Here is a 17937-nt window from a genome sequence, read left to right as displayed (position 1 = left end):
ATAAAAAAGAAACCAGTTGTTTGAGATCCTAAAGAACTGTCCTGCAAATGCTTCCTGGGCTAGGGAAGAAAATATAAAATTCTTTCTTTCTTTCTTTCTTTCTTTCTTTCTTTCTTTCTTTCTCCCCTCAGAATACTGACCAGTGTTTGAGAGACTTTGCATGCTCCTGGACCTTTTCAAATCAAGTCCAGGGTTGTACATAACATGTAACTCTTCGTTGTGGATTTGAACACCAGCTTTCATTTTGACTCGGTCTTCAAGTGCTCAACATCTTGAAATTGGGTGTTGGGGTCAAGACAGCATTTGTTCTTAAAATGCCATCATCTTTTGCCCAATGTCTCGGGCTTCAAGGCAGGTATCACACTGTGTGTGTTTTTTATTTAACATCTTTCCTGGCTTCTTAAAAGCTGGTGTGAGGGTTCAAGTGAGGTTTATGCTTAATACACAGTATGCAGTCCTGAATATGCACACCACCTTTCTTTCAAATGTCTAATTGTTAGAAGGGGATATCACATTGTATTATATATTGCATTTCCCCTCTCTTGGAAAGGAAGTGTGGCTATTGAGCTGATACTTGCACTTGGAACACAGAATTGTGCCCTGAACAAGTATGCGGGATTTCATTTTAATATGTAGAATTATTGTGTACAAACTGACAAATGGGCCCACAAACAGTTCAGTAGTTAAATACCTAATTTTACTCAGGCAGCAAAGCTGATAGTTTTGTGCTGTTTGTATCAGTTTTAGTTTCTAGTGTTTGCCTGAAAATGCTTATTGAGCAAGTACTAAGGATATGTGTGTTGTGTGTGTGTGGTGTATTAACAGTATACCAATCCTGAAATGTTGCCCAGTATTATTATTTTCACTTTGTAGATGGGTGTGTGTGAAACTGAGAGATAGTGCCAACAATGCTATAAAGTAGTCCAGTATAATTATCCCCAGATGGTGAGACTGAGATAGTGGCTGACAACTACCTTGTCATGTAATCCAATATTAATAACTTTATACTGCAGATTGAGAGCCAGAGTATTTGGGAAGGGTGTCTGACAACAAGAATGTAATGTTCTGTTATGCACCCCCCCCCGTGCTTTGCCGGTGCAGGTTGCGCAATGGGATGAGGATTAGGGAAATTAGCTTAGAACAGCCCTACAATTTTGTCCACTATAATTTTCTCCACATTTCAAATATACCTCTAGCTAAAATAGAAATAACATTTGAATTGCAGATGTGGATAATGCAAAAACTGATTTACATATCTCTGTTTACAACAGCAGTACTATTAAAATAATCTGCATATGCAATGATAGTAGAAACCAAAAGTATTCCATGAATGGGTGTCTGGAGGGAAGCACTCCTGGGGAACATCAGTAGATAACTGAATTCTAGAACAGCCATCATTTTGATATCATGAGCTGCAGTAAAAGTTACACAGTGGGTAAGTAAGACTTCTGTCTCCTATAGTATTATTTTACAAAATTCACAGCAGCAGATATTACAATGATTGATTGATTGATTGATTGATTGATTGATTAAGTGCCATCAAGTCGGTGTCAAATCTTAGCGACCACGTAGATAGATTCTCTCCAGGATGATCTGTCTTCAACTTGGCCTTAGGTCTCTCAGTGGTGCATTCATTGCTGTTGTAATCAAGTCCATCCACAATATGTATGCCTAATTCTATTCTCTTTCTTGGTGTTTCTTTGGATGTTAATTCCTTTTTATCATTCTTGAAGAGCCTCAAGCAAAGGCAGCAGTTTTATGTAACCCCAAAAATAGCATCTTAGAGAAGAAGTGTGGAATGATTTTCTAGAACCATTTCAATCAGGCTTCAGGCTAACTTTTGGATGGCAACTATTTTGGTAGCCCTGGTTTGATCTCTGTTTAAAAATTGATAAGAGGAATGTAATCTTGTTTCTTCATGACCTTGCAATGGCCTTTGATATGGTGGGTCATCAAATTATCCTGCCATGCCTTGAGGAGTTTCAGGCAACTGCCACATCACTCCTTGGGAACTTGCTGGAAGAGTGTGGCAAGGTTCCATCTTATCTCCCATGTTTTTGAATATCTATAGGCAGCAGCTGAAAAAGATTGCTCATTGTTTTAGAGTGCACTGTCATCAACATGTTGATGACCTCAGGCTCTAATCCCCCCCCCCCATTAAATCCAGGAACAACAGTTGGAGTCTTAATCCAATGCCTAAATTCTGTTAGAGGCTGGTCTAAATAAGAATGAAGAAAATCAAGGTGAATCCTGACAAGACAAAAATGTTGCAGGTTGAGGGGGAAAGATCTTAGCTCCATGGAAGTGTATCTGCTTTGCACAGAGAAGTTCCAAGGCTCAGTCCATGGCATCTCTGGATAGGTTTGGAAAGATCCATTTGAAACCCTGAAGAAATCCTGGCAGTCAGTGGAGAAGACAATACTGATTTAGATGGACCAATGCTCTGCCTTTGTCTAAGGCAGCTTCCTATGCAACCTATGTAATGGTTGGTGGTCCCAGGGACTTGTGAGAGGTATGTATTCTTGTTCTAGATAGGATTTGATTCTCCCAGAACAGCAGGTGTAGTGTCTGCATATGGTCCTGGATTTGAGCCTGCTTCTGGTGCTAGCTATGGCTTTTCATCGAGGCTATTCTCATGTGCAGCCTAACGCAACCTAGGGATGCCCAATCGAGGTTAGGTTGGGTAAGAACCACAAGGCGCAGATCCCAGCGGCGTCTCGGCAGCAACCCTGCCAAAGACGGCCAAAGATCGGCCAGTTAGCTGATGTTAAGGGTGCGCTTGTGCTCTTAGCCACATCTAACTGCTTGTGTGTCAGCACCGGCTGCCTGCAGGCAGTGCTAAAACACTGTGGGTCTCCTGACCAGTGCTGCAGGGGACCCTCACAATGCACTGTGCACTCATGTGGTACATTGTGGGATTTCTGGGGGCCAGGACGACGCATCCTGACCCCCACAACTCTGCATTGCCAGAGGCAGCAACGGAACATCTAGGCACACATAGCAGCAGGACCATCTGTGGGGAAGGTATGCTCCTGCAGCCTTCCCCGCTACCTGCTCTCAAGCCCTCTCATGGGATCGTGAGAAAGAGCTCATCATCAATTAAAACTGATAAACCACTTGTGCCAACATCATCCATGGCCTATTAATGTCAAGTATGAATGTGACTGCAATTTCTTTTGTAATGAAGCTTCCCTTGAAGATGATCCAGAGACTTCAGATTATGCAGAATTCTGTATGACCTGCCTGTCTCCTAACAGGGGCTGGATATAAAGAGACATTAGTCCAATTTTTAATCATTGTTACTGGCTACTTACCATGTTTCCAGACCGATTTTAAGGTGCCTATACAATTTGAACACAGCCTTGTCTCAAAACTGTCTCTTTATGAGTCTCCTCCCTATTTTTTGAGAGCCCTTGCCCTAGGTTTCTTCTTCTTTCATGGCAGTACACAGCTGGGCTTTCTTTGTGGTGCCACTGAGGAAGACCCACCAGGTTGCCTCTTTGCTGAGGACTAGGCTGACAGAGGCTAGGACTGGACCAGCTTCCTTGCTGAATGCAGTGTGTCTCGCAGAAGAAGGAAACTCCCTGCCCAGGTAAACACATAGGAACTTGTCATCTGGAGGAGTCATTACTGTTGGAAACACCACCTCTCTTTATCAGCATTGATGCTGCATATATTCTTCACATTTATCACTTTTGGTTTGGTCAAATGATGCCCTTATTTTGATGTGATTGGACCCATTAATTTTTGTCTGCTCATGCAAATCAAAAACCATCACCTCTACCATACAGTTTTACTAGTTAGTTTTACTAGTTAGGTTTCCCTCCCTTAATTAAAGCAGTGTTGTCTGTTTTAATCATTGCTTAGTTTATTTCAGTTGTGACATTTAGTAGACATGCGTGATTTAATGACCTGAACTAATGACAAAAAAGATTTTTACTGTGTAGCAGCAATCATCGTTTATATTATTAACCTCTAGTACCTGCTTTTTAAAGAAAAAGATAGTTTGCATGTTCTGCTTCTATGACCCCCAGGATTTGCTGCAAGACAGCTTTGTGTGGAATAGTGTAGGGTTGTTGTTGTTTTGTTTTTGTTTTAAAAAGATCAATACACCCAGCTAAATGTGAGATTGTATTACAACAAGACAACATCACCACTGTGGGCCCATTTAAATAGTCTGTGAGTCAAATGGAGAGTGCAACTAACTAGTGTTTACAAATCTGCAATCTTGTGTAGAATCCTAGTTGCATGGTCAGGTACACTATTAAATCTGCTAATAATACAAACTTTCTATTAAAGAGTTAATGTGTGCATTGCAGTATTTTATGTAAAATACAACTTTTCTAGCTGCGTTTCATAAAAGTGGCTGCAGAGCTTTGAACATATTTTATATGCTTTATACCTGTTTTATTATTTTTGCTTGGAATTCACTGTCCTGTTCTATAGCCCAAAAGCCATTAATTTCTCTGTTTGCACCCTTCTGTCCCTAGCATTCCTGGCTGGTATACTGGCACCAGATCTACAAAGCTTTGGTTACTCATCATTTGTGAATTCATTATTTGCAGCCTGATTCTACAAATCAGTTTTACTGCTATGTTGCCACAGCAACTAAAGCAGTGTCATGTTTTGCAAGTGGGCAGATATGTCCTATGTTGCACCATCACTATTCATCAAATACCCTACTGAAGAGGAAAAGTGGTGCAGGGATGGATCATGGTTCTTGGCTCCCAAACTGACAATAGAAGGTTCATTAGCGGAATTTTGCTTTGCCATCCCAGTCCTAAAGAAGGCCTTTGTGCAGCACAACTATGCCATACAGGGGAATGAGACCGGCACTATTTGTGAGGAGCAAACCCAACCAGGCTTCCTGGCACTGATAGGAGTCTTGCACAGCCTCTGAGCAGCTAGAACCCACAGTTCCTTAAGAAGCCCCTTTGAAAGAATCTGGAAGCATTAGGAATCTAGTGCCCTCTGTCTGGATCCTGTTCCCTCACCATCTCCCCAAGACCCGAGGAGTACAGGGCTAAGCTCCAACACCAATGATGAAGTTTCCACCTGGCTGCTTGGGGCCTCTCTCCCAATGGGCATATTTGGGAGGAGGGGAAAGCCAGTTCAGATGCTTGCTGCAGATCAGGGCCTGCCTCGGACTGCTTGAGAGCTCCTCTGAGAGTTGTCTCCTGTAACGTCTGCTTCCGACTGACTTCTGCATGGGCTGTTGACCAAGACTCCTTATTTTGCTCTCTCTGCCCCCATTCCTAGCTTTGCTTGCCTCTCTTGACTTGCACTGCAGTCTCTGTTCTGGCTTTGGTTTTGCTGCTTGGCATGGACCCTCCTTGCCGTGTAGGGCCTGGGCACAGACCCTAATTCTTCTCATAGCTATTTCTTCTCAACATCTTGTGTTGGAATGAATCCTTGCTTTTCCACAGCTGTAATCAGTAGACCAGCTGCACAGTTGCTCGCAGAATCAGACTGTTACTAAGATTGTTTTATCTTATAGACTTATCAAATTGAATGTGATTTATTTTTAAGAACTTCAAGTCTAGTATGGATAAAAGAATAATTCTACCATATTTTAATGAACTAAACACTGCATGAAATGAAGTTCTCTGGATATGTTTTTTTTTAATTTATTTTACATTGTTGCATGCATGTTGTAAAATCTTATATTTACTAGGAAAACAGACTTGCAGTTTGCAAGCATTCCTGTTGCACCACAAAATGGCCATGCACTCTCCCATCACTTGTTTCTAGTTGATGTGCTTTTTTATTTCTTAAGTGATCTTCATAGAAATCCAACACGGATTGAAATGCAGTGTACTAAAAAAATATAGTTTATTCATTGCTTCCTAATTCAGTGCAAGTCCTGACTCTCTATCATGAAAAGTACCTGAGAAAACTGTAGGGGGCTTACTAAGGGGCTTACTGTAGGGGGCTTTCTAAGGGGCTTACAAGGTAGCAACAACTGTAAACCACAATAATAATTAAAAGAATAAATATGTGTTTTAAAAAGGCTATAAAACAACACTAAAATCAAAATAGCACTAAAAGCAGCAGGAAGGTATATTTATTTATAATATTTTAATAGCACTTTTCAGTAATGTTCCTAGAGGACTGTACAAAACATAATAATAAAAGCAAATAAAATCAAAATCCCACCCAACTGACAAATTAAACAACAATAAAGCAGCAGTTAAAACATCTTAAAATTCCTTGGAGAATCAAAAGGTCTTTGTTGGAGCCAAAAGAACAATCTTAAGACTTGGGCAGATTCATATGGGCAAGCTAGTCCTTAAAATGAGGAAAAACCTAAGTATGTAGTACACCGCTCTGGGCTCCTTGGAGGAAGAGCGGGATATAAATGTAATAAATAAATAAAATAACTAGGTTGCTTTTCACACATGGCTTTTAGCTCGCATCTCCTCTGGAATGGAAGGTGTGTGTTCACATATCGGCCAGATTTACCTCGAAGTCCCTGCAAGCTATTGAGGAGCACTTCACACACAATTTGTGTTTTTCATTGCATGTTAAGAGTGTAGCCCGGTTTATATCCAGGGTAAAATAATCCACTTTTTGCATCGTGTTTTGGGGGCAACTTTGAATCCGCAGTAAAGCCTCACAGTAAACTTGCAATAAAGCCTGCTGTGTGAAAAAACACCCTGGTCCTTAACTGTTTATATATTATTATATTATTATTATTTATTATTATTATTTACATCCCGCTCTTCCTCCAAGGAGCCCAGAGCAGTGTACTACATACTTAAGTTTCTCTTTCACAACAACCCTGTGAAGTAGGTTAGGCTGAGAGAGAAGTGACTGGCCCAGAGTCACCCAGCTAGTTTCATGGCTGAATGGGGATTTGAACTCGAGCCTCCCCGGTCCTAGTCCAGCACTCTAGCCACTACACCACACTGGCTCTCTAAAGTTCTAAAGTTTAGAACTTTAAAGTTTTATCCCAGGATCTTAAAAAGCATCCTGGAAAAAGATAGATCCCAGTGCAGATCAGTGTGATGTATTCCAATCACCACATTGCTGACCTGCACTCTGGTGGGTACATTTTGTCCCAGTTGTAGTTTTAGTTGTCTTTAAAAGGCAGCCCCTTTCGGTGAGTATTGCAATAGTCAGTCTTATCCATGTGCCCCCATGATCTTGGCATCCTACAAAACCTGTTTTGCAGAGATACCAGTAAAATGTGTGTACACACCATGAACAACAATGCCTCTTTCATACCACCTTCAGCTTCCTGAATTGGCTAGACTGAGCTGTGAATCATAGCTTCCATGGTTTATACCTTGCCTCTGCTATGAACTCAGTGGGTGGCCTTAGGCAAGTCTCTCCCTCTCAGCCTCAGTTCCCAAGCTGACAATATGGGGATAATAATACTTACCTTACAGGACTGTTGTAAGAACTGCATCAAGATAATACATGAGATATGAATTTACCCCCTTGAAAAACACCATACAAATACTGAATAGTGCTTTTGTGATAAGCTGCACTTTCCAAAATTCCTGCGGCCACAACCCTTATTTGGAATTCAGGAGGAGGTCCCATTCATATCAATGGGGGCTACTTCCAAGCATCATGCACATTTCCAAGTAAGCATGCTTCAGGCCTCAAGAAGGCAATAAGCTGAGATGACATTTTGCTGCATTTCCCCCACACCTCTTATGTTTTCTATTTAAGAAAACATTTTCTCTTATGTTTATATTCATTAATCCAAAAACCTTTGGTTTAAGATGCTTTACATTTTCACTCGTGCTCTAAAAAGAATGGAAATTGCAAGTTAAGGTGCCGGTCTTAACTTCCATGCCATAAAAGTTGTAAAGATTGTGTGCAGTCTGGTAAATAGTTTTAATGCTGTTTTAAAATATTATTTTAAAAATTTTAAATTGTTGTAATGTGTGTGTCCCCCTCCCCTTTTTGTCTTAACGAATGTTTTACTTTGTTTTTATTCTGTTGTAAACTGCTCAGAGACGTAAGTTTTGGGCAGTATAAAAATGTTTTAATAAATAAATAAATAAATAAATAATATGATGATGGCTTTAGAAATGAGGCTCCATGCACCCACCACTTTGCCTTAATCAGAGATGCATCAGGCAGAAATTCATCATGGGCATATCTAGGAAGTTATTAGGGAAACTGCTCCTGTTAAATGTCTGCCTGGATGCATCCCTCCCCTGTCCAATTGAAAAACCAAGGCAAAGTGTGGGTGCACATTTCTAAAGCTAGAAATTTCCCATCCTCACAGATCTCCTGCTTGTTTTAATTTTCTTCAGGATGGTCTTAGCAAAATAGTGTAAACGTACACAAGAGACATAGCCATTAACACACACACACACACACTCTGCAGCCATTCACAGATGCATGCATGTGCACACACACATACACTTCAGCCATCCCACCCCCTATCCAGGGGTGGGGAACCTTGGCACTCCAGCTGTTTTTGGACTACAACTCCCATAATCCCCAGCCACAGAGGCCAATAGCTAGGGATTATGGGAATTGTAGGCCAACATCTGCAGGAGTGCCAAGGTTCCCCATCCCTGCTGGCCTATACAGTCCAGATATCCTCCCCCCACACACACACACCAGCCTAGAGGAGCCCAGAGGAGCCCTTTGCAGACTAGCTAAATGGAGCACGTCTTCTCCTCCTCCTCTACCCCCTCCTCCTGCTTACACCCAACTGCACAGAACAGCATACCAGTTTGGGCTGGAGGTCAGGACAAAATGCACATGATTTTGAAGAACCAACAACAATGGAGTAACTGACGACTGGAGTTGAACAGTGCTTTTTCTAAAGCAAAGGAGAGTATTAAAGGTATTTAATACTTAACCTTCTAAGGTATTAAAAGGTATAGCTGCAGAGGGGGAAGGAAAGAAGAGGGCAGAAGAAGGAAACTGGGCTGTGCTCTCAAGGCTTGGACAGGGAAGGAGCTGACTGCCATACTGGTTGTGGGCAATGCTGTGGGCACGACAGCTTCAAAAGTCCTACTGGACAGACGCTTAGCAGTAAAGATGCATTTGTCAGCCTCTTAAAATGGAACTATGAGGATCAGTTGTGAAATAACCACCGATTGGGTCCCAGAGGGATATACAAAAGGCACTTTTCTGGCATGCAGTTTAAAGGCTGAAACAATGCAAATGGACTACAGAATCGTTTAAATGCCACTTCCTCAGTCTGAAACAACATCGCCAACCCTTTAACCCCCCTTTTAAAAACTTTGAACTGCTCTAAGTCATTTTTAATGGATCTTCACCAAATTTGCAGGAGAGGTGTCTCTTGTCACCTAGTGAGTGTATTCTGGTGGCCAGGCAGATCGAAGAAATGGTTTTGATTTTATAAGCAATAGAATGTTCAGGGCTTATCATGGTGGAATGTTGAAACCACTGACTGTGCCAGTATAATAGAAACATTCAGTGTTGAAACTACTCTCCATCTTAACTATACTGGCATGACTGTGCCAGTATAATAGAAACAAATGTTCAAAAAATGGGGGTGGGGGGGACAGAAATATATCTCTACATGAAGTTTAATGGCTCATGGACCCTGTTCCCCATTGCATCTGGTCACGATAAAGCTGGGTGGCACATTTCAGCCTCACTCTCCTCAGTGTCAATGACAGCGTGTCATCTGTTCATCAGATATGTGAACTGCAGAGCAGGAGAATTAATCTGCAGGGGCTATATATTCTGCTTTCTGAAGAAAATACTGACGTTGTGAGTCGTTTAAGACCTTTCTGTAACCTATTGTTTTAGCAAGACTCAGGCCTTTCTATATCAGTGTGACTAATGTCTGGTGAAGAGAAATGTGAGACCCAGAAGTAAGCGTAGGAAGAGCTCTAGGAGGAAGCTAAATACAGAAGCCCCAAACAATATTTAAAGAGAAGGATGAAGCTGTGGATAGAAATTTAATGCAGCATGTATTTCACAATAGAGTTTTAGGCTGCTGATCAATGGCCACCAGGAATCCTTTGAGAACAATGGGATAGTCTGAAAGCGTCAGAACTGTAGGTGGCAATACCCAATTCTAGGCCTGGTGGGTGTGCAGAAATTAGAAGCAAATGAAGGAGGAGCCAGAAGTGCTTCTTCTGCTTGATGACTGCACCAGAATAGAAGTCCAGGATCCTAGTATTTAGACCAGGTCTGGCCAATGTAGAAGCTTTGTACTGCTTGCCATTCATGAATCCAATATGTAATACATCCCTATTCTGTCCTGTGCCTGGAAAAGGCTCCAGAGCAGGAGGGTGCACAATGTCAATTAACATTCTGAGTACCTGAACATACCTGGAGAAGTCTCTTATACAGTTTGAATATTTAACATACTTTTAAATTGCTCATTGGTCCAATTATATGTCCCCTCCAGAATTTTATGAGTGCTCAGATAAACATACAGAATTCCTACATGTGAAAGGATCTCTGGACATTTCAGTGAAAAGATCCAAAGCTTGACACACATTTCCTTTGCCATGTTGACAGAGTATCTTTACTGAAATAAATGAAGAAGGCGGTTTAGGATAGGGATGTGCATGAACCAGTTTGGCACCTTCTTAGGGTAAACTGGCTCAGGCACCCACCGCCAAACCAGTTCGGCGGGGTGAGGAGCAGTTCCCCTAAGAAGCAGGTAAGCAAATCCTTTCCTGCTCCACTTCTGCCCCGCTGCTTTTCCGGGTGGAGCGCTTGTTCTACCAAAGGCTGAGTGTGGCTGTGGTGCTGTTCCCTGCAGCCTGTGCATGCTGACACTGTGCACAGGCTGCAGGAAACACTGCCACAGCTGCGTGTGACCTTTGGTAGAGCGAGCGCTCCACCCAGAAAAGTGGCGGGGCAGCAGTGGAGCAGGAAAGGATCTGCTTACCTGCTCCTTAAGGGAACCACTCTCTGCCCCGGCCATGGCTGCCCAAGCCAATTTGGGCACATCCCTATTTTAGGAATGAGAGCTGAGCTCCCATCCCCATGCCAAAGCAATCTCTGGAATCGGACAATGGTTTCATCTATGGCTTTCATCAATGGGCAAGGTGACAGAGCGTGTAGTGGCATCCCAGCTTCAGAGGGTCTTGGATGATATGGATTATCTGGACCCTTTTCAATCTGGCTTGCGCCCTGGATATGGGACTGAGACTGCCTTTGTCGCTCTAGTCGATGACCTATGCTGGGAACTAGACAGGGGGAGTGCGTCCCTGTTGGTTCTGCTGGACCTCTCGGCGGTGTTCGATACCATCGACCATGGTATCCTTCTGGGCCACCTCTCAAGTATGGGAATCGGAGTTACTGCGCTGCAGTGGTTCCAGTCCTTTCTTGGGGTGATTGTCCAGAATGTGGTGCTGGGGGACTACTGCTCGGCCCCGTGGCCATTGGCCTGTGGGGTCCCGCAGGGTTCAGTCTTGTCCCCCATGCTGTTTAACATCTACATGAAGCCGCTGGGAGAGGTCATCCGGGGATTTGGACTGAGTTGTCAGCAATATGCGGATGACACTCAGCAATGTCTCTCCTTGTCACCTGATCCTAGGGAGGCGGTGGATGTCCTGAATCGGGGACTGGAGGCTGTGATGGGTTGGATGTGGGCTAATAAACTGAAATTGAATCTGGACAAGACGGAGGTACTGTTGGTCAGTAGGAGAGCCAATCGGGATGAGGAGATTTTACTGGATCTGGGTGGGGTTGCACTCCCCTTGAAGGAGCAAGTACGCAGCTTGGGGGTACTACTGGATCTGGATCTGCTTAGCTCAGGTGGAGGTGGTGGCCAGGGGTGCCTTTGCACGGCTTCGGCTAGTGCTCCAGCTGCATCCCTTTCTTGAGAAGGCAGATCTGGCCACGGTTACCCATGCCTTAGTCACGTCACGGCTGGATTACTGTAATGCGCTCTACGTGGGGCTGCCCTTGAAGAATATCCGGAAACTGCAGCTAGTGCAAAATGTGGCAGCTAGGGTTTTATCTGGAGCTGCTGTTGGGAGCACATCACCCCCATCCTGAAAGAGTTGCACTGGCTGCCAGTTCATTTCTGGGTCCAATTCAAGGTGCTGGTTTTGATCTTTAAAGCCCTTAACGGTTTGGGCCCAGGGTACCTGAGGGACCACCTGCTCCCAAGGGTTGCTGCCCACTTGACGAGGACATCTGAGGGGGCTCTGCTCCAGGTGCTGACAATGAGGGAGGCCTGGCTGTCATGCACTCGGGACAGGGCCTTCTCTGTTGCTTCCCCCAGACTTTGGAATGCTCACCCAGTGGCCATTCACTCCTCGGATTCCATCACAGCTTTTAGAAAGCTTGTTAAATCTTGGCTTTTTATCCAGGCTTTTACATATTGTTTTTATTGCTGTTTCTGTATGTTTTTACCTGTTGTATTGTTTTTATGCTTGTATTTTATAGATTTTAAATTCAGTTTGTTTTTATATTTTTAGCTTAATATTTTTATTGTCATTTTATTGTATGTTTTTTAACTTTTGTAAACCGCCTTGTGATTGTTTTTAATGAAAGGTGGTACATAAATGCAACAAAAATAAATAAATAAATAAATAAGATCTAGCAAGACTAGCAATCTAGCAATGGCTTCATCTCGCAAGTAGATTTTTAAAATCATGTTATATGATTTTACACACACTGTGTACATAGTGATAGGAAAACTCAATTTTTTTTCATGCAATGGTTACACAGATATAATTTCTGGAAATGCAAATAATTATCGTGATACTATAATTATAGTGATACTACTCATGGTATCTCTCTCTTTTGTTGTTTTTGTTGCTTATGTTGTCCTATATGGAACATTAATATTGACTGAAAGTAGTCTACTAACTTGTTTGCTCAAATTTATTAGCTGAGAATGGAATCTTGGTGTCTCTAGTTGATTAAAGCTCTTTGAGTCCATCTTAAAACTAACTACCTGTCTCCTAAGATCCACTCAGGATGCCATTCTTGAAACATTCCTGCACATTGCTAATATAATAGTTTGTCCTAGAATGAGTGGGACTATCAGCAAAGTGCTCTACTCTTACCTTGTTTCCTCCAACCTTCTTGGAATTAAATATAGTAACATCCAACCACATTATGTTGCTAAAGACATACGCTGCAATTCTGTTCCTGCACATATGGAAAACAAAGTGTGGAATGACTATTGCTATTGCAGTTCTCTAATATAATCTTCCCTTTCTTCCCCCACCATTCTGACTTAATGGCTAGCATACTACTGCTGTAATGTGGCCAGCCATTTATTTCTAGCCAAGGTCCTCTCATTCCTTCTTCCAGCCTCTTGTTCCTGCCACCTGTTCTTCTCCAGTACCCATCAGAAGCAAGAATAGAGCAATGGGGGCCCAGGGAAATGTAAGCAGTGGATGCTGAAAGCTGAGACATGAAAGGCAGATGCAAACTAGGTGCTGACTTCACTGATCTCAAGGGGACCATCGGCCATAGAAACATACTTATTACAGTCAGGTACAGTATTGTGTGGAGTAAAAACTACATTCTACCATTATGAGCCTTAAATATTCTATTGGTCTTAAAATCCAAAGTGTCTATCCAGTCTATACAGTACGTAGGTGAGGTGACAAGTGTCACCAATGACCCAGATTTGATGCAGATACGTTTTAAAGAAAACCAAAAACACCTCTGACAGCTCCAAATGCACTATAACCCAGTCAAGAAATCTCCCTATAGGGGCCTCTCAGGCCAGACTGTAGTGGCTGCCTTTGAACTTAAGGATTTGGCTGAGCGACCACTGACCGCAATGATAGTGCAATCCAGGTGGGGAGGTGCCAACTCAAGAACATAAGAAAACCCTGCTGGATCAGGCTCAAGGCCTCTCTAGTCCAGCATCCTGTTTCACACAGTGGCCCACCAGATGCCTCTGGGGAACCCACAGGCAAGAGCTGAGGGCATGCCCTCTCTCCTGCTGTTGCTCCCCTGCAGGCTGCAATTGGTATTTAGAGGCATCTTGCCTCTGAGGCTGGACGTGGCCTATAGTCCTAGTATGTACAGCATCCCCAATCGGTTGCTTGCTACATGTGCACCTGAAATATTTCTGGTTGTCAGGGTTCACCCAAACGAAGCAGGACCCCTCAAGCATGGATCCCTGATTCTGATGTCAGCTCTCATTCAGAGCTGGAACAGCCAGAGTCAGTTGCTCCTCAGATGAGCCCTGAAGCACTTCTGATCCAGTGCCTTCCAGCGGGGGGATCCAGAGGCGTAACTAGGGAAAACGGCGCCCGGGGCAAGCACAGAAATTGCGCCCCCCCCCCCGCCGCGCCACCCCACCACCCCCCGAGCATACATCTGACTGACACACATGTTTCAGAAAACTTTTATTTTAAAAATTTAAAAAATTACAAAAATTACCAAAAATTTCAAAATGCGATAAATAACCAAAAATGCGAACTCTCCCTCCAAGTAGCCCAGAGTGGTGCACTACATACTTAGGTTTTTCCTCACAAGCAACAACCCTGTGGAGTTGGCCTGTATCTCAAACAACAGAATTATGATGCAATGATGATACACACTACATTATACTTAGGTTTTTCCTCACGGGTTTTACTTAGGTTTTTCCTCCGTGTGTGTCCTCATCGTCCTGCCTGCGCCTGCTGCAGTGCAGCCCCAGCCCCAGCAACGACGCTTTCCTCCACGACGGCGACCGTGCCACCACGTGCAGGCGAACAGAGGAGGACGGACGGACGCACCGCACGCATGCGCAGCACGACTCAGCACGCCGGCCGAGTCGCACGTGCGTGCGTCACTGACTAGAGACCCTCTGGCTGGCAAGCCACTAGAGGGCCTCTTTCTGGCTGTTCCAGACTAAGTGAGCGACGGAGCAAGCGAGCCTCAGCCAAGGGCAGGCGCAGTGAGCAGCATGAAAGTTGCCCGCCACGGCACCCACCGCCAAGCCAGGCCACTGACTGGCCACAAGCAAAGCAATGGGGGGCACAGGCAGGCAGGCGCAGTGAGCAGCATTAAAGGCGCCCACCGCGGTGCCTGCCGCCGCCAAGCCAGGCCACTGACTGGCCGCCAGCAAAGCAATGGGGGGGCGGAAGGGACCGCTCGTGGGGGAGGGGGTGCCGACACGCTCCCTTGAATGCTGCAGCGCTGCTGCACTGAGCAGGAGAAATGTGTATTTTTAAAAAAATAAATAAATTTAGATTTTTTTTGGTCATGGCAGCGCCCCCCACGTGACCCGAAAAGATGGCGCCCGGGGCACGTGCCCCCCCTGCCCCCCTATAGTTACGCCTCTGGGGGGATCCCACCCTGCCTTAGAACCCCCTCCATTGCTCTTCAAGTTTTAAAGAGTTGAAGTTATGTCTGGAGGGGGAGGGCAACTCAGGTGTCTTCTCTAGAGTAGTGGATCCAGAAAGAGTGGACTCACCAGTTATACAGACTCTCAGATGATACCAGACTTTTGCTAGTTCAAGCACTTCCTTTAGAACTTGTGCCTCCGCCCTGCCCTGCTTGACCTGGGTTTGGACACTGGCTGATGCATTCTGGCATTATATACAGAATCCCACAAACTAATCACTAAAATAATGCAGGTAGGTGAGCCAATCGAGATGAGGGGATTCAATCAGTTCTGGGTAGGGTTGAACTTCCCTTGAAAGAGCAGGTTCACAGTTTGGGGGTATTGCTGAGCCCGGCTCTGCTTTTGGAAGTTCAGGTGGAGGTGGAGGCCAGGGTTGCCTTTGCACAGCTTTGGCTACTGCGCCAGCTGCATTTCTAAAGAAGGCAGATCTGGCCACTGTTACACCTTTGTCAGATCACAGCTGGATTACTGTAACATGCTCTATCTGGGGCTGACCTTGAAGAATATTTGGAAACTGCGAGTAGTGCAAAATGTGGCAGCTAGGATTTTATCCGGACCTGCCCATAAGGATCATATTACTCCCAGTTTGAAAAACCTACACTGGATGCCAATTTGTTTCTGGGTCCAATTCAAGGTCCTGCTTTTGACCTTTATAGCCCTTAATGGTTGGGCCCTGGATACCTGAGGGATTGCCTGCTTTCAAGGGTTTCTGCCCGGTTGACAAGGTCATCAGAGGGGCTCTGCTCTGCATGCCGACAATGAGGGAGTGCTGTAAATCTGTTAGCTCGGCTCACCCAACAGGATTTACAACCCCCTTCAGCACTCCCCCTGTGAGTTAATAGAAAGCAGCAGCGAAGCTACACGAAGGAAAATAAAAGGCTCACAAAGAAAATAGTAAATGAATTAAGTCCCCCTGAACAGTACCCCACTCTAACGATAATAATAGTAATAATTAATTAAAGATAGTAATAATTAATTATAATTAATTAAAGATAGTAATAACTGAAAAGAAAACACAGAGCGAAGAATGAAAGAGCAAAGGACACCAGAAACAAGGAATTAATGGAACAAAGCAGGAAAGCATAAACAAGGGCAAACTGGAATACGGAAAAGTCAGGAATTCAGAATAGTACATGGTGGACTGCGGTCAGCAACATTGCTAACAGCATCTGAGCAATTGACAAATATATATGGTTCAAGAGAACCAGCAGCCAATCAGGCTTCCCTGAGTCAGCACTTCTGCTCCCTCTTTTGTTATCTCCTGCGCCTGCATGACTCCCACTGAGCCTGCCTCTTGAGATGTCTTCTCAAGACAGGTGAAATCCCAGGCTCCTCCTCCTCAGAAATCATGTCTGGCAGCTGTTCCGAGTCCTCAGCTCCAGAGTCTGGTCTCCCTGCCAAATCCTGTTGCTGTGCCTCTGAGCCCTCACTAGCAGGCGAATCCTCCTGCTCTGACTCTTCTGAGTCAGAAGTCTGAGCCATGACAGGGAGGCTCGGCTGTCGTGCATGTGGGACAGGGCCTTCTCAGTTATTGCTCTCAGACTTTGGAATTCTCTCCCAGAGCTTTTTCAGACGGTGACTTTACTTCTACTTTACTTTAGGAAAGTGAGTGTACGTTCACATATCAGCCAGATTTACCCTGAAGTCCATGCAATATTTCAGAGAGTGCTTCACACAAGATTCGGGTTTCCCCTTCCATATTGGGAACCTAACCCGATTTATTTCCAGGGTAAAAAAATCCTCTTTTTGCACCATAGTATCCATTATGCCCCAAACTCAGAGTAAAGCCTTGCAGAAAACCCACGGTAAAGCCTGCTGTCTGAAAAACCTCCTGGGCACTTTCCAGACTAGCTGCTCAACAGCAGCAAAATGCCTCCATTCAGGCTAGTGGCATTGAAAACATAAACAGTAGGGGGAGCAGTCTTGGAGCAACTAATAACCCAAAAAACCAGGAACTTCCTTATGCTGGATATACAATGTCCTAGCTCTATATTGCAGCGATTAAATTCAAGACAAGGCATTGGCAATGTGAACAGCATGCCCTGGTGGACATCTGCTCCTCAGTCTCCATCACAGTTTTTAGAAAGCAAGTGAAATCTTGGCTTTTTACCCAGGCTTATATATGAGTGTTGTTTTTGTTGCTGCTGCTTTGTATTTTATGGCTATATTGTGCATGTTTTTAAAATGTTTAATGAGATTTGTATTTTCATATTCCAATTTAATATTTGTATTGTGTAACTTTTATTGTTTTGTAAGATGCCTTGAGATTGTTTTAATAAAAGGCAGTATACAAATTTAATGATAAATACATAAATAAAATGCACCATCTGTACCATGAGCCATTCTTACAACATCCAGCTGCTGTCCTCAGATAACCTGCGCAGGAGTCTAGAGGCACTTTCAGCCTTGGAAAGTTGTCCAGATTGACATCAATCAGTTGCACTTCAGCCAAAAAATGGAACTGGCAACTGTAGGACTTCCATAGAGTGGGATTACCCTTGATTCTTCCTTATCTTTCTGAATGGAGTGGAGAGAGAAAACTGCTGCACCCATGTTTCTGCTTGGACATTTACTACAGATGGCATTTGGGGAAATACTATGCTTTGTACAGAAGCATTAGGCAAAAATCTAACAGGTAGATCTGTAGCAAGTGACTAGGAATGCTACAG

General features: G+C 43.9%; 1 long non-coding RNA gene across 2 annotated transcripts; it reads left to right on the top strand.

The window, feature by feature from the left end:
• The first annotated feature begins 1274 nt into the window (after window positions 1-1274).
• LOC128342667 (uncharacterized) lies at window positions 1275-17591 on the top strand. 2 transcript variants are annotated; one of them, XR_008315105.1, is made up of 4 exons: window positions 1275-1435; window positions 3445-3592; window positions 13234-13419; window positions 14520-17591. It is a non-coding gene; the product is annotated as an uncharacterized LOC128342667 (long non-coding RNA). The 2 variants fall into 2 exon arrangements; XR_008315104.1 differs by lacking the exons at window positions 13234-13419; window positions 14520-17591 and adding an exon at window positions 4491-5850.
• The last annotated feature ends 346 nt before the right edge of the window (window positions 17592-17937 follow it).

This window comes from Hemicordylus capensis, chromosome 1 (genome assembly GCF_027244095.1).
Source record: "Hemicordylus capensis ecotype Gifberg chromosome 1, rHemCap1.1.pri, whole genome shotgun sequence".
NCBI lineage: Eukaryota > Metazoa > Chordata > Lepidosauria > Squamata > Cordylidae > Hemicordylus > Hemicordylus capensis.
The sequence above is the reverse complement of the archived record's forward strand: the minus strand, read 5'-3'. Positions and strand labels throughout refer to the sequence as shown.